The sequence below is a fragment of the Bos javanicus genome, chromosome 29 (genome assembly GCF_032452875.1).
Source record: "Bos javanicus breed banteng chromosome 29, ARS-OSU_banteng_1.0, whole genome shotgun sequence".
NCBI classification, from domain to species: domain Eukaryota; kingdom Metazoa; phylum Chordata; class Mammalia; order Artiodactyla; family Bovidae; genus Bos; species Bos javanicus.
The window spans coordinates 2,938,120-2,965,984 of NC_083896.1; the positions used below are offsets into that span (position 1 = coordinate 2,938,120).

Here is a 27,865-nt window from a genome sequence, read left to right on the forward strand (position 1 = left end):
TCCTATGCCTGGAGACTGACAGAAAGAGAGGGCTGCGCACATGCTTCGCACACCCTGAATCTGAGGTGCCCTAGAAACAAGGGTATTTGTGGAGCTGGGGCTTAAGATAGGCTAGAGCTGTTCTGGAGCTTATGGCCACCACTCTAGTATTGTCAGTTTGAAAACCTTGTTTAAGGACATGAGGTTTTAAAATACATCGACAGTCCTGGCTTTGGAGAAGGAGGGAGATATCACAAAGTGAGTATAAGGATTCTTTATTGTCACAATCTTGCTCCGCATAAACGCTAATGAGCAATTCTCTTAGGGTAGAAGAGAGATGAGGCTGGATTCACATAATTATAAATTGATGTTTGCTGGTGTGACATGTTTCTCTGTTATCTTTGGATTTTGTCCAGCTTTCAAAGGCAGGGATGTATCTTATTCATCTCTGTAATCTCGTCACTAAGCAGAACGCCGATGCTGGGGACTGAATGTGTGTTTAGAGCTGGTGGTGTGGGTATATGAAATTGGCTTGCATAATCCTTTTGCGTCTTCCTGCAAGTTGTGGGTGTTAGTTATATTCTTCTTCCATCAATAGAACAGTGGGAGGGGAAGAATCCATTATCTCACTCAGACCAACAACCAAATTGTCATCAGAGTTTGAATTGCAAAATCTTTATTTCAGGTCAGAGACAGAAAGAAAGAAACAATTGCTTTCTGCTGAACTCCAGGTAAGTACTCAGGGCTTGAGGTTAAATCAGGTCATTGTTGCATGGATATGGAAGGCACGATTAAAGCCTTTCAGTACTCTCTAATTTTTGTTTTTGTATTATATATAAGTTTATGCCTATTAAGGAAATCACACAGTTTAGTGCAGGAAGGTCCAGACATTCACTGCCTGCTTGCAAATCATACTGTACAACCCTGAGATTCATGACAAGCACGTAGCAGGTGCTCAGTAAATGTATTTGGACTCCAATCCCATGCTTTACAATAGAAACAGGTTCCCCAAAGGGAACAGGCCAGGTTTCCACTGAAAGGTCCTTTAGGAGGGGACAGCCATCTTTTAGACTGCATTCTTCTCATCTTCCCTTCTTCACCCTTCCCAGCCCTTCTTCCTTTTCCTGTGTATCTGTGAGCCTCCCACTCACGTCCCGGTCTGCAGCTCCAGCCCCAGGGAGGAGGTGCAGCAACGGGGCCCTGGGCAGCTCTGCCTGCTGGGTGCAGTGTTGGTGAGAGCTGCAGGGTCCTCTGTAGGGAGGCGACGCTCGCCGCGGAGTGACGAGGCTTGCCGTGCTTTTCCCGCTCTCCTTCCCTGTGGAGGGCAGAAGCTCTCTGAGGGGCTCCCTCTCGGTACCCAGCTGCTCTAGACTGGGGTGGGGTGAAGCAGGAAAAGTCTTCCCTACCCTTTTCCATGTGGCCATCTTTGGTTTTTGAGCTCAGCTGGGTTTCTGCTGCTGCTTCATTGTAATCTAGAACTTTCTCAGAGCTATTTGGAAAACTCAGCAGTGGCTACAGGACTGGAAAAGGTCAGTTTTCATTCCAGTCCCAAAGAAAGGCAATGCCAAAGAATGCTCAAACTACCGCACAATTGCACTCATCTCACAGGCTAGTAAAGTAATGCTCAAAATTCTCCAAGCCAGGCTTCAGCAATATGTGAACTGTGAACTTCCTGATGTTCAAGCTGGTTTTAGAAAAGGCAGAGGAACCAGAGATCAAATTGCCAACATCCACTGGATCATGGAAAAAGCAAGAGAGTTCCAGAAAAACATCTATTTCTGCTTTATTGACTATGCCAAAGCCTTTGACTGTGTGGATCACAATAAACTGTGGAAAATTCTGAAAGAGATGGAAATACCAGAACACCTGATCTGCCTCTTGAGAAATTTGTATGCAGGTCAGGAAGCAACAGTTAGAACTGGACATGGAACAACAGACTGGTCCCAAATAGGAAAAGGAGTTCGTCGAGGCTGTATATTGTCACCCTGTTTATTTAACTTCTATGCAGAGTACATCATGAGAAACGCTGGACTGGAAGAAACACAAGCTGGAATCAAGATTGCCGGGAGAAATATCAATAACCTCACATATGCAGATGACAACACCCTTATGGCAGAAAGTGAAGAGGAACTCAAAAGCCTCTTGATGAAAGTTAAAGTGGAGAGTGAAAAAGTTGGCTTAAAGCTCAGCATTCAGAAAATGAAGATCATGGCATCCGGTCCCACCACTTCATGGCAAATAGATGGGGAAACAGTGGAAACAGTGTCAGACTTAATTTTTCTGGGCTCCAAAATCACTACAGATGGTGACTGCAGCCATGAAATTAAAAGACGCTTACTCCTTGGAAGGAAAGTTATGACCAACCTAGATAGCATATTCAAAAGCAGAGACATTACTTTGCCAACAAAGGTTCGTCTAGTCAAGGCTATGGTTTTTCCTGTGGTCATGTACGGATGTGAGAGTTGGACTGTGAAGAAGGCTGAGTGCCGAAGAATTGATGGTTTTGAACTGTGGTGTTGGAGGAGACTCTTGAGAGTCCCTTGGACTGCAAGGAGATCCAGCCAGTCCATTCTGAAGGAGATCAGCCCTGGGATTTCTTTGGAGGGAATGATGCTAAAGCTGAAACTCCAGTACTTTGGCTACCTCATGCGAAGAGTTGACTCATTGGAAAAGACTGATGCTGGGAGGGATTGGGGGCAGGAGGAGAAGGGGACAACAGAGGATGAGATGGCTGGATGGCATCACTGACTTGATGGACGTGAGTCTGAGTGAACTCCGGGAGTTGGTGATGGACAGGGAGGCCTGGCGTGCTGCGATTCATGGGGTCTAAAAGAGTCGGACACGACTGAGCGATTGATCTGATCTGATCTGATCTGAGGGAGACAAAGATTGAGACCTTCTGGCCCACCATCTTTTTGACATCTGTCCAAGATCTGGAAAAGATCTGTCTTGAAAAGATAGACCCTACTACTGTTGGAAGCATTCACCTCAGGAACATCCTTCCAGCTTAAGGAAAAAATGAGCAACACAGACCTACAGCCTAGCAACTTCCCTCAACAGTCTAGAGTTGAGAGATGCTCTAGCCAAGCTGGAATGAACTCTAACTCCTAATGTGATTCTGAAACTCAAGAGCACATCGTATCATATAGACTTTTCCAGAGTGTCAGCCCTGTCGGGTCACCCTGAGGCCCCCTATTGTCATATAAATCTTATAATTTGTTGTGGGGTTCTGGAGAGCAGAGACTATCCATCACTTTCTTGAACAAATGGCACCACACAGGCACCTCTTATAACTGATCCAACAAATATTTGCTTGATGACATAATGGCCTGTGAGGATTGGACCCTGCTATTAGCTTTGAGATTTAGGCAACTTTGAAAATGACACTGAATTAACTTTCTTGACACCTACTATATAGGATTTTGAAGTGAAGTGAAGTGAATTTGCTCAGTCGTGTCCAACTCTTTGTGACCCCATGGACAGTAGCCTGCACCAGGTTCCTCCATCCATGTGATTTTCTAGGCAAGAGTACTGGAGTGGGTTGCCATTTCCTTCTCCAGGGACTCTTCATGACCCAGGGATCGAACCCAGGTCTCCTGCATTGTAGACAGATGCTTTACGGTCTGAGCCACCAGGGAAGTGACATACAAGATTGTGGTAAACATCAAATGAGGACTGCCCTGATGGCTCAGTGGTAAGGAACCTGCCTGCCAATGCAAGAGATGTGGGTTCGATCCCTGGGTCAGGAAGATCCCCTGGAGAAGGAAATGGCAACCCATCCCAGTATACTTGCCTGGAGAATCCACGGACAGAGGAGCCTGGCGGGCTGCAGTCCATGAAGTCACAAAGAGTCAGACACGACTTAGTGACTAAACAACAACAACCAAGGTCAAATGAGAGAGTGGTACCAAAGCCCCAGCACACACTGGGTACATAGGCACTGCAGGTCTCTCTATTTCTCTCTTCCTCCTTCCTGCCCTGTCTCAGGCCCTCCCTCCTACTGGCCATTTCCCTGTCATTGCCACCTCAGCACTCAACACAGGACCCACAGTCTTCTCTTCTTTCCTCATCCTCCAATGCTTCCTTCTTCCTCAGCCTTTTCTCCCTTAGCCTCTCTCTTTACACCTCTATTCTGCCTTTCTTTTTACTTCACATTCAGCTCACCCTGTACCTGGCTCCTCTGCCTTTCTGAAGGTTTTATTTAAACACCTAGATCTTCTCGCCCACCGAAAGACAGGTGATGGAGACTGTGCTCCTGAGGTTTAAATACCAGTTCTCAACTGCCTGCGGGAAAAAGACTCCTTATGGAGCTTGTCTTCTGCTCCCCACTGAGACAAAAGGGCAAGCCGCCTGCTGAAATATTAATAGGAAAAGACAGAAAGGCGAGGGCACACACGTTGGGTGCGAGCCCAGCAGGTCTTCTGGAGCTCTGCTCTCTGCGGAGACCCACAGGACGGTTGACATTCAGCTTGCCTCCACCCAGAGATGCAGATGGCTGCCTAGCCTATTTCAGGGAGCAGACAGGGAAGGGGGTGGGAGAGACTGGCAGAAGAGAACCACAGTTCCTTCCCGTGGCAGCAAGATGCCAAATGCAAAGACAATTAAAAATGGATAAATTGAGGGAACACACACAGGGAGACAGTTTGAGCCTTATTAAAATGCATTGAAAAACTTTTTTTTTTGTAAATAGCAGGAAAAATTAATCTGATTTGTTTTTAAGCTACAAAAAGTAAATATCTCTCAAGACTGGCCTCTCCTAATAGGGTCAGTAGGGGCATGGCTATTTAAAAATAAATCCAATAGGACTTCCAACAGTATTTTCCTTAAAAAAGATGCCAATAAATTTGAATACTGCCAAGTTCCAGAAGAACAGATTGAATTACTCAGGATTAAAAATTCAAAAAATTTTTTCCATTTTAATTTCTTTTGAATTGCAAAATCTTTATTTTTGATTTTTAAACTATTTTATTTTAATTTTTTATTTAAATTTATTTTTCATTTAAATTTAATTTTTAAATTTAGTTTAATTTCTTTTCCTAGACTACTCCAGGGTGGGGAGGGGTCACTGTCTTTTAATCGTTTCTTCTTTTGCTTCCCCCCACCACCCCAAGTGGTAGGCTCTAGTTGCAAGAGATACAAATACTTAGGTAGATTAAGTTAGAAATCACTTTGGGATTTCCCAGTAACAGCCCAAGATGGGAGCAGTGTCCATATGTGAAGATGGTGCAACTATTAGCTCAGTGTAGTTTATTATTTTCTGATAGTGCACTCAGGGCTGAGCAAAGCCCATCTTCTCAGTCTCATTCACACGAAGCCAATTTGTCTTCATTTAAAAAGTATGCTATTCTTTTCCTTTCGGTCCTTTCTTCACCATTATAAATGTACTGATTGCTGTTGTTTAGTGGCAAAGTTGTGTCCAACTCTTTTCCGACCCCATGGACTTTAGCCCACCAGGCACCTCTGTCCATGGAATTTCTCAGGCAAGAATCCTGAGTGGGTTACATCTCCTTTTTCAGGGGATCTTCTTGACCCAGGGATGGAACACACATCTTCTGCATTGGCAGGTGGATTCTTTGCCACTGCGCCACTAGGGAAGCCATAAAGTTTACTAGCTCACGTTTATCGTGTAGTCCTTAAGAGCTTCGGAGAAGGCAATGGCAAAGAGCTTAAGCTCGAAAGCTGGATTTTCTTTTGGGTTTTCATCTATCCATTATTGTATTAGTTGAGTGACTTTGGGCCCATCGCCTCATTTCTCTGAGCCTTGGCATATTCATCCATAAGATGGGGATGTTAACCCTTGCCCCCGATGACAGTGAGAGTAGCATGGGGTCAGCTTGTAAAACCCTGAGCAGGCTGAGTCTGGCAGGCATGTGAGGAGTCCATGTCATATTGACTAATATTATTTCTGCTGCTGGAAGAGCTTGTCTGACACCAGCATAATAACTTCTGATACTTTCATGGCATTTTGAAAATTTCAAAACACTTCCACTTTCATCACATCATACGTCCTGTGAAGCTGATAGGGCAAGAACAACCTAATCTCCCTTAACACATTATGTTTAGACACTTACCCAAAATCATGCAGTTAGAAAACACTAGGTCAGGCTTGAAGGTCAGTGCTTTCTTAGTCCATTGCTACACTTATGAAATATTTATATTATGTTTAAAATGCAGTGAGTCCTTACAATGCACAAAGCACTGTTTGATGTGATTTACATCTATGATCTCATTTAATTCTTACAATACTTTGATTCAGGTCCTCTTATTTCTCCATCGTACAGATGAACAAACTGATGTTTAAACATTAGTATCTAGTCTCTTAACATAGTCACTTAACATTTTAGGTAGAAATACTCAGAACTACTTTAAGCACATCTGAATTTTCCAGTGTGTAATCTTGAGGAATTTCTTTACATTTTTGCTACCTTCTCTGTAAATTGGGAATAATTCAAACCCACTTCCCAGAGTTGTGAGGATAAATTAAGACTTTCAAATGTCCTTTGGAAAAATAACACACAAGTACTAATTATTATAAATATGGCAGTAAGTCAGTTATACAGATATGTAGCTAAAATGACCACCAATGATGTGGGTATAATTATCTTTTTCCCTTTTAAAGTCCCATTTTGGCAATCTGTGGACACAGATACGAGAAGAGCTGCCTAGGACCACAACAGCTGTATCATTGCATTTATAACAACTGTGATTTCTTCAAGAAATGGCCAAATTAACAATATTAATGGCACCCCACTCCAGTACTCTTGCCTGGAAAATCCCATGGACGGAGGAGCCTGGTAGGCTGCAGTCCATGGGGTCGATTAGAGTCAGACACTACTGAGTGACTTCACTTTCACTTTTCACTTTCATGCTTTGGAGAAGGAAATGGCAACCCACTCCAGTGTTCTTGCCTGGAGAATCCCAGGGACGGGGGAGCCTGGTGGGCTGTCATCTCTGGGGTCGCACAGAGTCGGACATGACTGAAGCAACTTAACAGCAGCAGCAGCAGCAGCATAGCTCAGATAATTTGACTTTCAATGCCTTAATTCTCCACAGCCAGATCTGAGTGGGTGCTGGTGTTTCCAGCTCATGGCTTCTGCACTGACGGCCAGTAAATTCTGGACATCACTCTTTATTGGAATTGAAGTAGTTCTAAATTCATGAATGGCATTTTAATATTTGTGCAGATAATCCACAGGGAATCAGCAACTGCAATTGATTTTGGCTGTTCATTCCTCAACTTGAAGTCCACTTAATGCAGTTGTTTGAGGAATGATGTCTGAGTAAACATCCGTGTGCACAGACCTGGGAGCCCCTTCACCGGTGTTGTTTACCTTCGTGTTTAAGGAAAAAAAAATCAAACAGTGGTGAATGAAAGACAAGACTACGAGCCACTGTACTGTCTTCTTCAAGAACATCTCCAGGCTTGCAGGCTGCCATGTCTTCTGAAATGTGTTAGCATCCATAGAGCCTGGGCTCTGCCCATCCAGTAAAGGATCCCTTCCTCTTCCTTTGTCTGTGGCTCCCCACTGCCTGAGTGCAGAGCAGAAGCCTGGTGTGGGCTCCTCTACTCGGCACCTTGCTGGGACTCCCGGCTCTGTGTTAGCACTGCGGCCTTGATCTTGATGAGTTCCCTGACTCTTCTCCTCATCTGTAAAATGGGGATATTAGTAGACAGTTTTGGATTAAAGACAACGAAGATGCTACAGGTAAAAGTGCATATAGAAAATCTGTATAAAAATTATTTCAGGGACCTCTCTGGTGGTTCAGTGGTTAAGAGTCCACCTTCCAAGGCAAGGGGTGTGAGTTCGATCCCTGGTTGGGAAAATAAGATCACACAGGCCACATGGGGCAGCCAAATAGTAAAAAAAATAAAAAATAAAAAAAAAATAAATCACTGATGCTCAGTGAGTTCTCTACCATTGACACTCATATTATGAAGTTCTAAACCACAGGCCTTTAGGGAAAGGGTCATGGAAGGTGGGATGATTTAAAGTGTAGAGTGCTTTACACTCATTATTTTACTTTATCCTCACATGCATTATTTTGTGTTATCCATGAAGTGGGTGCTGTCATCTTTATCTACTCCATAGAGCCTGTAGAGAGTATAAGTCACGAGTCTGGAGTGCTCCCACCTAGTTGGTAGATGAAGGATTCAGACTTTGAACGCTGTGTTCTTTGTTGAAGAAAACACCAGATTTGGCATGACTTTTGTTCACATGACCATGGAGAAGGTAATATTGCCTGAACCTTATCCATGCACTAGGCCTGTGCTAAGCCGTTCCATACCAGCTCTTCATGTTCATAATAACACTATCCCCATTTTATGTGCAAGTGATCTGTGAGGTTATAACTGCAGGTCAACAGGTACCTGGCAGAGTCAGGATTTGACCGCAGGCAACCTGGTTCAAGACTCTCTGCTTTCTGTTCTGCACAGGATTAACCGAGGCCGCCCTCAAGCATGACACTTCTCTGCCCTGGGCCCCCAGCTTGTTAATTGGCAAGTGAGGAAGTCATTTGGACAAAGCATGAAGCCCTTTCCTTGAGTCTATCCAACAGAGCACATCAATGCAGTCACAATAAACAATCACATCAGGGCATCTCCTGCAGGTCAGGCCCACCCTCACCATTCAGTCCATGAGTAACAGGGGCTGGGTGCCTTTTCTTCTGTTTCTGAGCTGCTGACATGAAGCTGAGGTTTACTGGGTTCTAGAGAAACGTGGTATCTCTATGGTAGGACCTTTCTGTCCTCTGAGGTGATTCTTCCTTGTTCTCCTTGTAATTTTCTTCCTAAATTTGAACTTCCTTTCACTATAATCAGAATCAAGATACAGGTGGCAAAAGGATGGCTTATTGCTGGGGCTGTGATCCTGGTTCCAAGTGCGTAGCTGTAGTAGATGTGGTTGGCACTCAACAGAAGCCGGGCATTGGTTTCTAGTTCTGTACAGTGAAATAGGCCAAACTGAAGCTCTCCAAACTTCCCCTCGAGGAAATGAAATTGTTCGCACATGTGTCCTTACACATGTTGTAATGTTAGCTAGTCATGCCACCCTCCCCATTGGTGGTCCCTGTCTTATCCCCGTTTGCTTCACCAGTCTGAACCCTGCAAAATCCAAGTGGATCATGGTGGATCATTCAAATATAACCAAATGTTAGTGCCAATGGCAACTCTATACCAATGTGGTAACTTTCCTAGAGCCAACTAACACAGTATACTACTCAGCCATTAAAAAGAACAAAATAGGGCCATTTCCAGCAACACGGAAGCAACTGGAAATAATCATACAGAGTGAAGTAAGCCAGACAAAGACAAATACAATATGACGGCACTTACATGTGGAATCTAAAATATGCCACAAACAAACCTATTATAAAGCAGAAGCATACTCACAGACGTAGAGAAAGGATTTGCGGTTGCGGAGGAGACGGGGTGGGGGAGGGGTGGACTGGGAGCTGGGGTTAGCAGATGCAAACTGTTACATATAGAATGGATGGACAGCAAGGTTCTACTGTGCAGCACAGGGAACTGTAGTCAGTGTTCTGGGATAAACTAATGGAAAACAGTGTAAGAAAGAATGTACATGTACGTATAACTGAGTCACTGCTGTGGAGAAGGCAATGGCACCCCACTCCAGTACTCTTGCCTGGAAAATCCCGTGGATGGAGGAGCCTGGAAGGCTGCAGTCCATGGGGTCGCTGAGGGTCGGACAGGACTGAGCGACTTCACTTTCACTTTCCACTTTCATGCATTGGAGAAGGAAATGGCAACCCACTCCAGTGTTCTTGCCTGGAGAATCCCAGGGACAGGGGAGCCTGGTGGGCTGCCGTCTATGGGGTCGCACAGAGTCGGACACGACTGAAGCAACTTAGCAGCAGCAGCAGCAGCAGAGTCACTGCTGTACAGCAGAAATTAATACAAAACTATAAATCAAATATACTTCAATTAATTAAAAAAGCCCACACAGACTTAGGTACATGGTATGATGCTGCTAATTAACTAATTGTCCATACTCATCAAGAAGTATGATTAGGAGCGGTTCACATTCACAAGGGACAAGTAGAAACACACATTCACGGTCTAGTGGCAGCACCATGAACTCTTCTGTTCTCTGCCATAATATATTCCAAAAGGGCCTTGACTGTCTGGACGATTCAGAGCATCACATTAGTCTACAAAATTGATGACATCATGTTATTTGACCCGATAATCATTAAGTAGCAAGTACGTTGGATGCCTTGAAAAGACATAGGCACTGCGGAAGGTGGGTGATAAGCCTTACAAAGATTCAAGGCCTGCCACATTGGAGATTTTAGGGACTGAGTGTTCTGTAATATGCCAGGATGTCTCTTTCACAGGAAAGGACAAGTTATTTCACCTTGCTCCTTCTACCACAAAGAGAGAGGTACAGCACTTAATATCATTCTTTGGATTTTGGAGCCAATCCATTTCATACATGGGAATTCTGGCACAACCGGCTCACCAGGTGACTCAGAAGTCTTTTAGCTTTGACTGGAGATGGAGCTGAGACTCATGTGGAATCTCTGGCAGAACCCAGTAGGAGAGTCACAGAGTCTTGTTCTGGAACAAGGCTCTGCCATCTGCAGCAGAGCACTACATATCATTCTAAAATCTCTCTGATGTGCTTCTAGGCCCTGATTGAAATTGATCCCCTGACTGTGAATTATCAACGGACCATGTGACCAGAGTGGTAGATTCAGCGATGTGTCCTGTCAAACCCACCGTGGTGTAAGAATGAGAAATTCCAGCAGCAATCCATCAGTACATAGAAGTGGTGCATCCAGGATCAGGTTCCAGAAGGCCTAGAGGGATCAAAGATGCGAATGTCACTTATTATATGTCACCTTTCCCTCAACTCACACCAGACCCGCAAGGTGGGGACTCCACAGGATCAGCTGGTGGCAGAAGAAAAAGCCCCAGTTCAGTTCATGAACGGACTGGCTTTGTGTATGTGAAGCATGAATCATACAGAGACTGCTGCTTCACTACAGCCTTGCTCAGGAGTGCCCTTAAAAGAGAGTGCTACATAACGATCTTTCCAATGTACTATATTTGAAGGAAATGAGAGAAAGAAGGAAAAGGAGAAGCAGAGAGAGAGAAACACACACACACACACACACACACACGTTGAAAACACATGAAAATCTTAAAACGTTACTGAAAAGTTAGACAAATCGCCCAGTGGCCTATATATGCAACGGTACTGCTGTTCTGTAAGGACAATGGGCAGAGCTTTGGGCTTTGAACCCTGTTATCCATTTTGTGTGGAGAGAAACAGTTTGGAGCAAGGGTATATACAGACTTACGCAGTGAATACCTTAGTTGGTCAGAGATGAAGTTTGAAAGTGCAAGGTTGGACACCTGCGGACAGAGTCCTAGAAAGAATAATATAGATAATCCCAAGAAAGTGGGGAAAATATGTTTCACGTGTCATCGCCTATTAGAAAACATACATGGTGGAAGAGGATTAAACTTCCAAGCAGACGAGCTAATACAGTCAGTAGGTGTGAAGCAGCCTCTACATCAAGGACTCCAGTAACCAGATTAGTCCTGATGGCAGAGATGGAGGCAATTCACGGGTTCACCAAGGCTGATGTAGCTATTACTACCGCTGAATGTCCAACCTTCCAGCAACAGAAAACCTGAGACTGTGTCATCTTTAATAGAGACCAACAAGTTGGCAAATTGACAGACTGGACCGCTTTCATCTTGAAAAGGCCAGTAATTCATGTTTACTGGGATTGATAATAATCTAGATTTGCCTTTGCCTGTCTGCCATGCCTTAGACAGTGCCACTATCCAAGACCTCATAGAGTATCTGACTTACCAACGTGGAATCTCCTGTGACATTCCTTGGATTCACTTTACAGCAAAGGAGATGGGGCTGGCTGCACATGGTTATGGCATTCTTGGGTCTTACCTCATACCATACCATCCAGAAGCTTATAGCCTAAATAGAGCAAGGGAAATAAACTCTTGCTATTATAGCTGGGTCATAAGTATTGGGAAGACCTCATGCAAAGATGGAGTGCTAACAGCGTGTACTTATCCCGTTAAGCATTACATATTGTCTTTCGAATAGTTATTATGGAATATATGGCTCTGAAAACCAAAAAAGTGGAAGTGGTAAAGGCACATTTTGACTCCCTATAACCCAAGGACTTTTTTGAAAACCTTTTCTGCAAATTTGAGCTCTGAGGTTTCAGATTGCTAAGGGGGCTCCTTCCATCTGTAGACTGCTAAAGTACTTCTAATCTAAAGCTGTGGTTGTCATCTGCTCACTTTGGGATCCTCAAGCCGGGTGACCATCAACAAAAGAAAGGAGTAACCATAATGGCTAATCATGAAGTGGTAGGATTGCTCATAGATAATTAAGGTAAGGAGAATACACCTAACATAGAGACAATCCCCATAGGTATCTCTTGCTGCTTTCATGCCCATTTGTAAATTCAAATTGACAATTAGAGTAATGACATCCTAATAGTAGCAAGTAATCAAGATTTCAGACCCTCTAGGGCTAAGAGGGAGAAGGCACTGGTGACCCACTCCAGTACTCTTGCCTGGAAAATCCCATGGACAGAGGAGCCTGGTAGGCAGCAGTCCATGGGGTCGCTAAGAGTTGGACATGACTGAGCGACTTCACTTTCACTTTTTATTTTCATGCACTGGAGAAGGAAATGGCAACCCACTCCAGTGTCCTTGCCTGGAGAATCCCAGGGACAGGGGAGCCTGGTGGGCTGCCGTCTATCGTGTTGCACAGAGTCGGACACGACTGAAGCGACTTAGCAGCAGCAGCAGCAGGGCTAAGAAAGAGCTTCCCTGGTGCTTGGCTGGTGAAGAATCCACCTGCAATGCAGGGCACCTGGTTTCAATCCCTGGGTTGAGAAGATCCCCTGGAGAAGGGAAAGGCTACTCACTCCAGTATTCTGGCCTGGAGAATTCCATGGACTGTATAGGGTTAAGCATTTGTGGCAACTCATCAGACAAGCCCCTAGTAGAAGCACTGGCCCAAGGGGAGGGAAATCTCCTGGGTTTTAGAGTTTAGGGATGATGACAATTTCCGTTATGCCTCAGCAGCAGGTGGAGATATAGTTCATCTTGGAAATTTTTCCAAGAAATCGAGACCAATGAGAATCCTGAGAAACTATACTCAGAAGGAGTAAACTTAACATAAGAATCACATGAATACAAGTGGTGCAAGGGGTGAACTATAGTGGATGCTTTTTCTTTGCCTAGATTTAAAAAAGTCAGCCAGTACACTCATGGTGGTCTGAGAATACTGCACAGATATTCTCTTTTTAGGAGAATTGCCAAAGGATCACCTCACCTTGGAGGCTATCTCTCCTTCCCTCTTCTGAGACAAAGACTCACTGGCATAGTGTTATAAAAGGTCAGCCAGCCCACTTGCCTCAAGGTGGGACTAACAACATGATGCGATTTGTTCTCCAGAGCTTCCCTGTGGCGTCTGAATGATGAGACATCTAGATGAGACCGTTTGCTCTCCCTGCCTCATCTGGGGTCATGTGCTCGTTTCGCTTGAGAATGTGCTGTTGTTTACCCACTCAGTCGTGTCTGACTCTTTGTGACCCCATGGACTGCAGGACGCCAGGCCTCCCTGTCCATCACCATTTCCCAGAGGTTGCTCAAACTCATGTCCATTGAGTCGGTGATGTCATCCAACCATCTCGTCCTCTGTCGTACCCTTCTTTTCCCGCCTTCAGTCTTTCCCAGCATCAGGGTCTTTTCTAATGAGTCAGTTCTTTGTATCAGGTGGCCAAAGTATTGGAGCTTCAGCTTCACCATCAGTCCTTTCAGTGAATATTCAGGTTTGATATTCTTTAGGACTGACTGGTTTTTCCTGTGGTCATGGATGGATGTGAGAGTTGGACTGTGGAAAAGGCTGAGCACCGAAGAATTGATGCTTTTGAACTGTGGTGTTGGAGAAGACTCTTGAGAGTCCCTTGGACTGCAAGGAGATCCAACCAGTCCATCCTAAATGAGATCAGTCCTGGGTGTTCATTGGAAAGACTGATGCTGAAGCTGAAACTCCAAAACTTTGGCTACCTCATGCGAAGAGTTGACTCACTGAAAAAGACCCTGATGCTGGGAGGAATTGGGGGCAGGAGGAGAAGAGGATGACAGAGGATGAGATGGCTGGATGGCATCACTAAGTCAATGGACATGAGTTTGGTTAAACTCCAGGAGCTAGTGATGGACAGGGAGGCCTGGCATGCTGTGGTTCATGGGGTTGCAGAGAGTCGGACATGACTGAGCAACTGAACTGAGCTGAGGACTGACTGGTTTGATCTCCTTGATGTCCAAGGGACTCTCAAGAATCTTCTCCAGCACCACAGTTTGAAGGCATCAGTTCTTCAGCACTCAGCATTTTTTATTGTCCAGCTCTCACATGACTACTGGAAAAACCATTGCTTTGACTAGATGGACCTTTGTTGGCAAAGTAATATCTCTGCTTTTTAATATGCTGTCTAGGTTGGTCATAACTTTTCCTCCAAGGAGCAAGTGTCTTCTAATTTCATGGCTGCAATAACCATCTTCAGTGATTTTGGAGCCCAGAAAAATTAAGTCTCTCACTGTTCCCACTGTTTCCCCATCTATTTGTCATGAAATGATGGGACTGGATGCCATGATCTTTGTTTTTTGAATGTTGAGCTTTAAGCCAGCATTTTCACTCTTCTCTTTCACCTTCATCAAGAGGCTCTTTAGTTCTTCTTCACTTTCTGCCATAAGGGTGGTGTCATCTGCATATCTGAGGTTACTGATATTTCTTCTGGCAATCTTGATTCCAGTTTGTGCTTCATCCAGCCCAGCATTTTACTTGATGTACTCTGCATATAAATTAAAGGAGCCTTGACGTGCTCCTTTCCCAGTTTGGAACCAGTCCATTGTTCCATGTCCAGTTCTCACTGTTGCTTCTTGACCTGCATACAGATTTCTCAGGAGGCAGGTGAGATGGTCTGGTATTTCCATCTCTTGAAGAATTTTCCACAGTTGTGATCTACACAGTCAAAGGCTTTAGTATAGTCAATGAAGCAGAAGTAGATGTTTTTCTGGAACTCTCTAGCTTTTTCTATAATCCAACAGATGTTGGCAATTTGATCTCTGGTTCCTCTGCCTTTTCTAAATCCAGCTTGAACATCTGGAAGTTCATGGTTCACAAACTGTTGAAGCCTAGTTTGAAGAATTGTGAGTGTTACTTTACTAGCAGGTGAAATGAGTGCAATTGTGCAGTAATTTGAACTTTCTTTGGCATTGCCCTTCTTTGGGATTGGAAGGAAAACTGACCTTTTCCAGTCCTTTGGCCACTGCTGAGTTTTCCAAATTTGCTGACATATTGAGTGCAGCACTTTCACAGCATCATCTTTTAGGATTTGAAGTAGCTCAACTGGAATTCCATCACCTCCACTAGCTTTGTTCGTAGTGATGCTTCCTCAGGCCCACTTGACTTTGCATTCCAGGATGTCTGGCTCTAGGTGAGTGAGCACACCATCGTAATTATCTGGGTCATGAAGATCTTTTTTTGTACAGTTCTTCTGGGTTTTCTTGTCACCTCTTCTTAATATCCTCTGCTTCTGTTAGGTCCATACCATTTCTGTCCTTTATTGTACTTATCATTGCATGAACTTTTCCCTTGGTAGCTTTAATTTTCTTGAAGTGGTCTCTAGCCTTTCCCATTATATTGTTTTCCTCTATTTCTTTGCATTGTTCACTTAAAAAAGCTTTCTTATCTCTCCTTGCTGTTCTGTGGAAATGTGCATTCAGATGCTTATATCTTTCCTTTTCTCCTTTGCCCTCACTTCTATTATTTTCTTAGCTAATTTTTAGGTCTCAGACAACCATTTTGCCTTTTTGCATTTCTTTTTCTTGGGGATGGTTTTGATCACCACCTCATCAATGTTACTAACCTCTGTCCAAAGTTCTTCAGGCAGTCTATCATATCTAATCCCTTGGATCTATTTGTCATTTCCACTGTATAATCATAAGGGATTTGATTTAGGTCATATTTGAATGGTCTAGTGATTTTCCCTACTTTCTTCAATTTAAGCCTGAATTTAGCAATAAGGAGTTCATGATCTGAGCCACAGTCTGCTCCCTGTCCCGAAAATACTTCTTGAATAAATCACTTGAATATATTTTTGGGGGACCCTAACACATCCTATTGGAGAAGGAAATGGCAACCCACTCCAGTGTTCTTGCCTGGAGAATCCCAGGGATGGGGAAGCCTGGTGGGCTGCTGTCTCAGGGGTTGCACAGAATCGGACACGACTGAAGCGACTTAGCAGCAGCAGCAACACGTCCTATAACTTTCACTCCTTGTTCATTGTGTTGGGCTGGCCAAAGTGTGTGTGTGTGTGTGTGTGTGTGTGTTTTCTCATAAGGTGGCTCTAGAAGCACTTAGTTGTCTTTAACTCCATTTGACATGACTTTGTTAGATTATATTATGACAGCCTCATATCAACATGCATTTAAAAAAAAACTTATCAAAATTAGTTAATTTTTGTGTAGCCATTTTAATATTGAAGATGGAAGTAAAAAGCAACGTTTTGGCATAGTACACTTTCTTCAAGAAAAGTACAAGTTCAACTGAAACTCTAACCCACCCCTCCCCCTCCACCTGACAGATTTGTGCAGAAGAGTGGAGAAGGTGCTATAACTGATCTAACATGTCAAAAGTAGTTTGTGATGTTTCATGCTGGAGATTTCTTTGGATGATGCTCCATGGTGGGGTGGACCATTTGGAGTTGATAGCGATCAAATGAAGACATTAACTGAGAACAGTCAACATTCTGCCATGTGCCTATACTCAAAATATCCAAATCAGGCATTAAAAATCATTTGTACCAGCTTGATTATGTTAATCACTTTGATGTTTGGTTCCATATAAGTTATGCAAAAAAATCTTCTTGACCATGTTTCTACATATGATTCCCTACTTAAAGGTAATGAAAATGTTCCATTTTTAAAACAAGCTGTGATGGGTGATGAAAAGTGGGTATTGTACAATACTGTGGAATGGAAGAGACCATGGGGTAAGCAAAATGAATCGTAACCAATCACACCAAAGTCCAGTCTTCATCCTAATCAAGTGATGTTCTGTGTATGGTTGAATTGGAAGGCAGTCTCTTATTATGAATTTATTCTGGAAAACCAAAAAATTAATCCCAAAAAGTATTGCTCCCAATTGAAGGCAGCATTCAATGCAAAGCACCCAGAATTTGTCAAAGGAAAACATATAATTTTCCATCAGGATAAGACAAGACCACATGTTTCTTTGATTACCAGGAAAAAACTGTTACAACCTGGCTGAGAAGTTCTGATTCATCTGCCATATTCACCAGACATTGCACCTTCAGACAGACATTGCACATTTGGATGTCCATTTATTTTGGCCTTTACAAAATTCTTTTAATGGAAAGACAATCAATTCCCTGAAAGACTGTAAAAGGCATCTGGAACATTTCTTTGCTCAAAAAGACAAAAAGTTTTGGGAAGATGAAATTATGAAGTTGCCTGGAAAATGGCAGAAAGTATTGGAACAAAATGGTGAATATGCTGTTCAATAAAGTTCTTGGTAAAAATGAAAAATGTGTCTTTTATTTTTACTTAAAAATCAAAGGAAATATTTGGCTAATCAAATACAAAAGAATGGGAACTCTTTGTGCTAAAATATAAGGGGAAAAGTAAAGCATGATATGGTCATAATAAATTTTCCATCTTTTCACTTTTACAAACTCCCAAACTGAGGCCTCTTGACACCCACCTCTAAACTCATTTCCTTACTAGTCTCTCAGAACAACCTGGTTTAATTCTAGAATGGCTTAAGGAGGGATAGTTAAGAAGCTACTAAGGCATGCCATCATATTTCACATTTTGAGGGTTCCTCACCTTCTACTTCAAATCACTGTATCTGAGTCTCACCGCTCAAACTTAAGTTCCTGCTTTTCTACCTTGCCTGGTACTTATGTTCCCTCAAGACTGAGAAGTGCCATAGTTTAGATGAGTCCTGCTTGCTTCCACAGCCCTGGCTTTGAATCCTATTTGAGCTGTGATGTCTGTCTTCATGACACACAGCTGCACTGATGCTAACTGCTGTGTGCCTGGATCTCTCGTTTCACCTCCTCTGAAACCAGCCCTTGTGCCACTTCTTAGACCATCCTATCACTACAGCATATTTTTCTGGGTCCTGTGTCCCACCTGCCTGCCTGGGCTCCCTACAGGCACCTTGTCCAAGGACTGGCTCATCCCTATGGGTGCTGCTTAGATTTCAGAAACCCTTTGTCCCTCCTTGGCTTTTTCACTCAGTTTTATATGATCTTGTGAATGTTACTCAACATCTCAGTTCCCCATTTCCTCATCTAAAGAATAAGTAGGACTGACAATTTATGGAGAATAAACAAGAAAATATTCATAAAGCTTCCAGAAAGGTGCCTAACATAGCATCACTCAATAGTGGGAATTATTCTTGTGAATTAGTTGTTACAATCTATGGTGCGGGTCTGTCAGGAGAACAAAAGCCACCTTAGGAATTTCAAGCAGAAGGAAATTTGACACAGTGAGAAAGAGGCTTTTACCACGTTGAAGGACCTGGGGCAAGAAGATTTAGCTGCTACTGCTAAATTTCAGAACACACTGATGTTTAGGAACCACAGAGCAGCCACCGCCTGTGGAAGCCAGCCTCAAGGAAGTGGGTGACAGTGACTGTCAGGTGTTTGCTAAGAAGTTTCTGGAAAAGTGCTCTACTTCTCAATGCCCATATGCCCATATATAGCTGAAAAAATGACTTTTTTCTTTTCTCTTTTATGAATCTTATGCAAGTACCTCACTGGAAGAGTATAAATCTTGAAGGAAGAATCATGAAAAATCATAGCTTCTAAGTTTTCAGTCCTTGCAATACAGGGGTGCTAAGGAATGCATGGATGGTGCTAAGGATCAATAGATAATAAATGCCACAGTTTTTGTTGTTGTTGTTGGTGGTGGTGGTGGTGGTGTTGGTGTTTTTAAAATGATTGCTTCTCCAGTTTTAATGTGTTAGAAGTCATGTAAAGGGAAACCTGAGATGGAAGTCAGAGGATGTGATAATTGGAAGTGAGCACCAGAACCTTCCTAGAGGATTCTGAGTGGTTACATAGTTGGCTGATCTGCAGAGAGGAATGAGCAAGCTCAGAAATAGAGCTGACATGGTTGTCTAATGAAGACATGCCAAAAGCCTTGTTATGGATGTTCTTGGGCAATATATTGCTAAGCCTCTCAAAACTGATAAAAATGTCAGAAACAGAGATTATCCTGTAGAGAACATCATCTCTGGGGCTTTTATTGCTGATGCTACATCCCATGTCATCTCATCACATTTGCCTCCGGCAGTCAGGCTTCTCCCTGCCACACTCAGGACCAGCCTCTCGGTGCTGGCATTGTCCACAGAGATCTAGATACAGGATATTCTCACAACACTAGTGTCGGGAACTAAGAGTAGAAAAGGCAAATTACAGGTCGCTCCTGTATTTCCAGTGGTTTGTACTGTGCCTGTCATGTAGAAAGTGCAATAGTATGATTTGTTAAATAAATGAAAGACTATTTAATCCAACAGCTATGCTTCAATGTCAAAGGCCCACAGCTTCTAGGGGCAGTTTATTCCACTGAGGATTCTGATTGCAAACTCCAAATAGCCTTTCAAGTTTTTGGGGATTGTGACCATGAAGGTGAGGGAACACTGAGGTGTAGACTTCATGGTTCCACCTGGGCAGCTCTTGAGCAGTTTATCGTACCTGAAAAAACAGTGAATTCAAGGTCACTGCACAGATGCTGAGCAAATAAATGACATGAGGGGATGTATAGGCTCTGTGGAAGGAAGAATATCCCCTTTGGGAATACTGAAAGGCTATGCTAAGTGTTCTCTGTGATGCTTTGAGAGAGCAGGAGCTTAAGTCTGAGGACCTTGGGGTTCCCTTTACACTTGGCAGAAGATAAGCAAACAGATCTCTTTCACATTTCCTAGGGTCACAGAATTTTAGAATCAGAAAGACTCTTGGAGACTTTCTGGCCGTATTCTTGTCTGGTACCTGAAATTCCTTTTTATAATTTTCAAGAAGTTGTTGTTTTTTTCAGCCACTAAGTCATGTCCAACTCTTTGCCACACCAGGGACTGCAGCACACCAGCTTTTCCTGTCCTTCACTGTCTCCTGGAGTTCGTTTAAACTCATGTCCAGTGATGCCATGCAACCGTCTCATCCTCTGTCGCCCCCGTCTCCTCCTGCCTTCAATCTTTCCCAGCATTAAGGTCTCAGAATTTACTGTCCCGCTATTATTTGAATCAAGGAGCTCACTACCTTCCTAGTCACTGCATTCCTTTTTTAATTTATTATGATGTCACCTCTCCCCAGGAGTTATCAGTGTTTTGATTTATTGCTCCATGGAGCCCCCAGTTTCCTCATCTTCTTTCCTCCCCCTTCTTAAATCTTCTCTAGAGAAGATCTGTTATCCAGTTCACTTTAACCCTCCCTTTGTGAGGGACCGTGTCATTAATAAGTGATAAAACCAAGATGGGATCCCAGGGTTGTTTGAAGTCCCAAGCCTGGACTCCCAACCATGACATTTATAGTGTTGGGCCAAAAATGTGCATTCGTGTGCTCACACCATGTTGTTTATCTTTCCATCAAGTCAGGTGCTCCTTGTTAAATTTCAGTCCCTAGAAATGTCTTTCACACGAGCCTCATGGAGCAGATGTAGTTCCTCAGAGCTCACAGACCCCAGGAGGGATGTTTATGTGGTAATTCACCTTCCTTGCAGACTCCTTAACTAGACTGTCCAGGCCAGAAGGGTTATTCAGTTCAGTTCAGTTGCTCAGTCGTGTCCGACTCTTTGCAACCCCATGAATCGCAGCACGCCAGGCCTCCCTGTCCATCACCAGCTCTCGGAGTTCACTCAAACTCACGTCCATCAAGTAGGTGATGCCATCCAGCCATCTCATCCTCTGTTGTCCCCTTCTCCTCCTGCCCCCAATCCATCTCAGCATCAGATTCTTTTCCAATGAGTCAACTCTTCGCATGAGGTAGCCAAAGTACTGGAGTTTCAGAGTGAGTGTTAAATAAGTCTCTTATTTTATTAAAGGGGATATCAGGACCACAGTGTGAGGTGATGGCCCAACTTCTCTCGGGTAAGGAGCTGAAGAGTCAGCCCTAGTCTCAGGACTCCGAAACACTGCCTGGTGAACAGCAGTGCCTGGTGCTGTGCTGATCACAGCAGGCCAACCACACATATCAAAACCCCACAAGACTGAGACCTGGATCCTTGTCTATCTTTTTATCTAGTCTTTAGCCTGGCCTTTACCCTTCTTTGGAAACCCAGACTAATTTTTCTGTGTAATTCTCTGCTCTTTTTACTCAGTAACTCACAACATTCACAGTTATCTATGTGGACACGAATTATTGTTAAATAAGAGAGCTGGGGTGGAGGAACAGATGGAAGGGTCCCCAGTGAAGGCCCAGGATTAGAGCTACACTTCCTCTGTAACATGAGACCAGACCTTCATGACCTCAAGAAGCATGGCAGTGATAAGAGATTGCAGATGGCAGATCTGGATTCAAACCTTGCTTCTAGAACTTTATACTTGAAAGAGTTTCCCACTCCTGCTTGGCTTTACGTTCCTTAGCTGTAAAATAAGATTTTGTAAGGATAATGAGAAACATGTACATAAAATTACTTTGCTTGGCAACTGGGACATAGTAAGTACTCAGTAAATAACATACCCTATTATTATTATTATTGAAAGTGAAAGTCTTAGTCACTCAGTCATGTCCAACTCTTTGTGACCCCATGGACTGTAGCCCGCCAGGCTCCTCTGTCCATGGAATTCTCCAGACAAGAATGCCAGAGTGGGTTGCTATTCCTTTCTCCAGGGAATCTTCCCAACCCAGGGATTGAATTCTGGTCTTCTGCATTGCAGGCAGATTTTTTTTTTTTTTTTTTTACCATCTGAGCTACCAAGGAAGCTGATTGTTATTACAGTGTATTTAATCCCTTGTTCTTTTTCCATAAAGTGAGTATTCAGTAGATTTCTGTTGACTGAGTATATAAAATTTACAAGCTCCTATTGTTACAATAAGGGAGGAAAGATGGTATCTTTTATTCACAACCCTGATAATGTGAGGAAGAGGGCTCCTGGTATCAGGATAGTGAATGCAGATCTAAACCAGGGCTTGGCAAACTCCAGTCCACTGGCCAATCACTCCACTTCCAGATTTTGTAAATAAAGTTTTATCAGACCACAGGCATGATTGTTCATTTCCACATTGCCTATGGCTGCTTTTACATTACAATGAGAGTTGTGTCATTGCCGCAAAAGACATAAAGCCAGATTTGATATCTTGCCTTTTATATAAAGAGTTGGCTGTCTCCTGATATAAACAGATATGAGCCAGTTGGGTGCGTGATGTACATCTCAGAATGTCTACATCTGTAAGCAAAGGTACATGAAGGAGAAAAGAGAAACAAAGTCATTGCACTGCGTGGGTTAGTGGAGAGGCTATGAACTTAAAGTCAGGAGACCTGGGTGACAGTCTCACTCTCTCTAGCAGTTAGCTGAATGACCTTGGGTAATCACTCTGTTCCTCTAGGCAAACTTCCTTATCTGCAAAATGAAGGAGCTGGATCAAATCAGTCCTATGGTCATTCAATCGCCAATGGTCTATGATTCTTTGGAACTGAAGGCTAGGGCAGAGAGGAGGCAAGGCCTGGCCTGATATTACCTTGATAAAATGATATTCTATTATCTCTTTAGGATGTAGGAACGTCTGGGAAAGGAACCTGGAATGATACAGAAGTGGACTTGAATTCAGAAAGAATTGCAGATTACACCTACTTTCCCCTCAAACTGGAAGTGAAGTATAAACTTTATTAATACTTTTCAAATTCTAAGGGGAATAAAGAGGCTGCACTTTATAAAGCTATTTTTGGCTTTTGTCAAGTGCAATAACCACATGGTTCAGCTATAAGAGCCAAGCACTAAAAGCATTAGGGGGAATTCCTTTCCACAGAGCTTTGCTAACATGAGATTATGGCAACAGAGCACTTAGGTTGAAAAGTTTAAAGAGCGTTTTAGAAAGTTACTTGGGAGAAATAGATTTTAGTGTTTAAAAATGTATATAAATATATGTATATATACACTTCTTGAGATATAGATGAATGTATCATTAACTTGCCCCTAGCCTGACATTTAGTAGTAGTTGAATAAACCCTTTTGAATGAATGAATAAAATCCACTTAGAGCTGCTACATTATACTACTTACACCTTAAACATATGTTCATTTCATGGCTATTATTTGGATTATTGAGGCTTTTTTCAGAGGTTACCACCTTACACAGTGTAATGAGTTCCTTTTAGCACTCCAGATGTTATTAATAATGTTCCTTAGATGAAATCCAAGGAGGGAATCCCAGAATAATAGTTTGAGAGTTGACAGGGGCCAGACAAACCCCCTTAACTCTTAAATGTCTTCTTCCTCTCTTACCCAAGGTCCTAGGGCTGAAAGCAGTTAGATTTTAGATTTCTAAAATTCTTTTCTTTCTTTAGACTCCAATTTAATGTTTTTTCCTTTACAATACCTCAACTTACATTTTCGAGTTTTATAATGGCATTCTAACACAAAGAATCCTTGACCATGAGAAGGAATTTGGGTGTTCTTATTAATGGCAATATGGTTAATCTATTCATTCATTCTTGAGCACGAGTATTAAGTACACGTCATAGCTGTTGAAATTTGACAGCCTTTCCCATGGATGAAACAGAAGGAGCACACAGCCCCTTCCCCTGACTCCTCCGTCATCTGCAGATTCCCCTGAACCTCCTCTGCTGCCTTGGGCTCACCTCCAGCAGTATGACTGCCATGTTACTCTGTAGTGTCCTGTTGACCATCCCTCCCTTTTGTGAGTCTGAAAGACACTTGAGGGCACAGACTCTACTAATCACTGGACACATCCTGTCCCTTTCCCCTATGTCCCAAGTTATTTGATCTGCTATTCCAGGGAGAAAGTAAATTATATATAGGTTGCTGGTTTAATACAATATGTTATGGACTGAATGTTTTCTGACCTCTCCCCTCCACACACACACGAATTCTAAAGCCCTAGGCCTCAGTGTGATGGCATTTGGAGATGGGACCTCTGGAAGGTAATTAAGGTGAAATGAGGTCATGAGGGTGGAGCCCTAGTCTGATGAGATTAGTGCCCTTATAAGAAGAGAGGAAATGGCAACCCACTCCAGTGTTCTTGCCTGGAGAATCCCAGGGACAGAGAAGCCTGGTGGGCTGCTGTCTATGGGGTCACACAGAGTCGGACACGACTGAAGTGACTTAGCAGCACAGAGCTCTCTCTCTTCTTCTTCTTCTCCTCCCCGCCCCTCCCTCCTCTTCTCCTCCACCCCCGTGGCACTGGGAAAAGACCATGTGAAGTCCCAACAAGAAGGCAGACACGTGAAAGTCACAGAGCCTTCACCAGGACCTGACTGTATTGGTACCCTGATCTCAGACTTCCAGCCTCCAAAACTGTGACAAAATAAATTTCTGTGTTTTTAGGCTGTCTAATCTGTATTCGTTTCAGCAGCCTGAACTGATTAATACAAAATACTAAATCATATTTTTTTGCATTATATCTATACTGAAAATCAGGGTCTTCCCTCATGCCTCAGTGGTAAAGAATTTGCCTGCAATGCAGGAGACAGGAGATGTGGGTTCACTTCTGGGGTCAGGAAGATCTCCTGGAGGAGGAAATGGCAGCCCACTCCAGTATTCTTGCCTGGAGAATCCCATGGACAGAGGAGCCTGGAGGACTGCAGTCCATGGGGTCACAAAGAGTCAGACATGACTGAACATATGTATGCATGCACGTGCGCACATGCGCGCACACACACACACACACACACACATACACTTCTTCTCAATAAACCTGAGAGATGGGAAACACTCACATTGTTAAAGCTGTTGAATACCTCATACGAGGCCCTATACTAATGGTAAAGCCAGTATTTAACTAAGCCCTCACTAATTTGTAGGTTTTAACCTCAAATGCAAGCATTTTTTCTTTAAACAACAGCAAAAACAACAACCTTATAAACCATTTTGGGATTCCTTGTCTTAAAACTTAAAGAACTCTTTTTCTAATGTCTGCCTTGAGAATTATTCCATCATATATTCAGCCACAACCTAACAGAGGTCAGGTACACAGATTATCTGTTGCCTGATTAAGTTCTTTAAGAGTCTATCTTGCTCCTTCTTTAGGTCAGCTCATCCGTCAGCCTCTCTACTCATCTTCCCTTTGTCTTGGTAATCCATATCATCCCTGAAGCCATTTCTAAATGCTAGGTCAGGTGTCAAAGAGAAACTCAATGAATCTTGCCTGGACTCCAACTTTAGCCTGAAGTTAGTTTTTGTATGAAGAAAGCCTAATTCTCATACTGCTGTATTCAGTCACTGCATCTTCAAAACCAACCTGAGACATGAGTTCAGTCAGTCCACCCTGGATTTGAAACTCTCCTATGCCTTCGCCTCTCTTCCTCATCCTCTTTTTTTGGACCCTGATCCCCAGCCAGAAGCACATCCGTGTACCAGCCCCACTTAGCTCTGCATGGGTTTTTCCAAGGCAGTTGGAAGACTCATAATATTATTTGCAATTGTATTTCTGCATTTTGCAGCTGTTTGAAAAACTCCAGATTGATTTTCAGCCGAGCAGTACAGCCTCAATCCTAATAAGGTTCAAGCACTGAAAAAGTACAGCGATGAACCATTGATTAAGTTGACACTGCAATCTATTTTCTCTGCCCCTGGTAGGCTGAACTGCCTGCTTGCACTTGCATTTGTTAAATGTTCCAGGCTTTTGTCTTTGTGAATAATCTTATCTGAAACCAGAGACGGTCCTGTTCTTGGTTGCTCTGTCTGGGTATCTGTCAGCGCCTCTTTCTAGGGATGTTGAAAATGAAGGCTGAGGAAATTAAGGGATGCCCACAGGGAATTCACCAATCTAAAAACCTGGTGTCCTGCTCTGCTACTGTGTAGTCCCAATTTTAGAGCAAAGAAGGAAGACCATGTTTGGAAAATGAACATGTCTTTGGGGGAATAACACAGCAGGAAAGCACACTACTGAGTGTCAAGTTTAAGGCAAAGATGGCCTTACCACATTAGGCAGGTGTCCCGAGACAGGGGCAATTGTGTTGCAAACATAAATCACTAAGATACACAACGGCAGATCATCTCTCCATCCTAACTCATCCACTTCCCCAACTTCTTTGAAATGATGGATTTCATGGTGAATCAGATTCTTAAAACTTACCTTCTGTGTGTGTGCTCTTGGAAAAACCTGAACTTACCTTCAGTATCTTCATCTCTAAAATGGGTCTCTTACTGATCCAGCCCTCATGGAATATTGTTATGATCAAATAAACTAATGGGTATAGTAAGCTTAGTTTACAGTAATCATTTGATACATTAATACTAATGAAGCAGAGTTTCAATTGGAGACAAAAGCATGTTGGAAACAGTCCATTTTAACAAAGAATTTTTTTTTTTCATTGCAGCAATGTTTAAATGAGTGGATAGAAAGAAGTGGTGTGGTTCATTCCCACAGTGGGAAGGGATGGGAGGGAACAGCCTGACCACCAGAGAGAGCCCCTGATGGAGTTGTCAGCCACATTCATAATGTTAAGGCAGCGAGTCCTTATATCAGCAGTGGCAGGATGGGAAAAAAATGGCTGGGAAAAGGCATCTTGCTCCCAAGCTGCCCACCCTTGTCCTCTCTGCCTCAGCAAACGCAGCCTCCCTGCCCTCCTGTCTTCAGAGTGATTTCTAGTTGCATAACAGTTGTTCTAGGATGGCAAACATTGGGTCTTTCGAGTCTAATGTAGATGAATTTTAACCGTATGCATAGAATAAATATATACACACATCCATACACACATATAATCTTCCATGAATATTTATGGAGAGTATATAAATGATTCACACACAAATCCCTCTTATCTAGGAGAAGAATGGAGAGATGCACTGTTCTTTGACCTGACCTCTCAACCCCATCAGAATGCAAATCATCCAACCCTGGACGTGTAATTGCTCCAATAACACCGGTCCTAGAGAACTGATTTTCATGTGGAGCACAGCCACACTCCAGACGCGTTCATCAGTCTGCGCCTTTGACAATAGATACCGGACATTTCCCACCAGCTCCGTGCCTGCCTGTTGCTTATTCTGAAAAGATTGTTGCCTTCCTGTTGGTGAATTTTAAAACATAGATGCATGCGGAAGGAAGCTTGAATCAGACTCTAGAGGAAGTTGTTGCCTTTGGAGGTGGGGGCAGAAGAAGGCCTTTCGACCAGCACTGTGCAAGAGCACTTTCTGTGAGGATGATGTTCTTTGTTTGTGCAGTCCACTATAATCACCAGGGCCATGTGTGGCCAGGGGGCAGTAGATATGTGGTAGGTGGGAAGGAGGCACTGATTTTTATTTAATGGTGACTTTGAACTGTAGTGGTGGAGAAGACTCTTGAGAGTCCCTTGAACAGCAAAAAGATCCAACCAGTCCATCCTAAAGGAGATCAGTCCTGAATATTCATTGGAAGGACTGATGCTGAAGCTGAAACTCCAATACTTTGGCCACCTGATGTGAAGAGCTGACTCATTTCAAAAGACCCTGATGCTGGGAAAGATTGATGGCAGGAGGAGAAGGGGACGACAGAGGATGAGATGGTTGGGTGGCATCACAGACTCGATGGACATGAGTTTGAGTAAACTCCTGGAGTTGATGATGGACAGGGAGGCCTGGCGTGCTGCAGTCCATGGGGCCCCAAAGAGTCAGACATGACTGAGTGACTGA

General features: G+C 43.3%; 1 long non-coding RNA gene across 1 annotated transcript; it reads left to right on the plus strand.

Moving 5' to 3' along the window:
* LOC133241004 (uncharacterized) lies at nt 1-27,856 on the plus strand. Its single transcript, XR_009734476.1, has 4 exons — nt 1-237; nt 665-710; nt 22,788-22,891; nt 27,021-27,856. It is a non-coding gene; the product is annotated as an uncharacterized LOC133241004 (long non-coding RNA).
* The last annotated feature ends 9 nt before the right edge of the window (nt 27,857-27,865 follow it).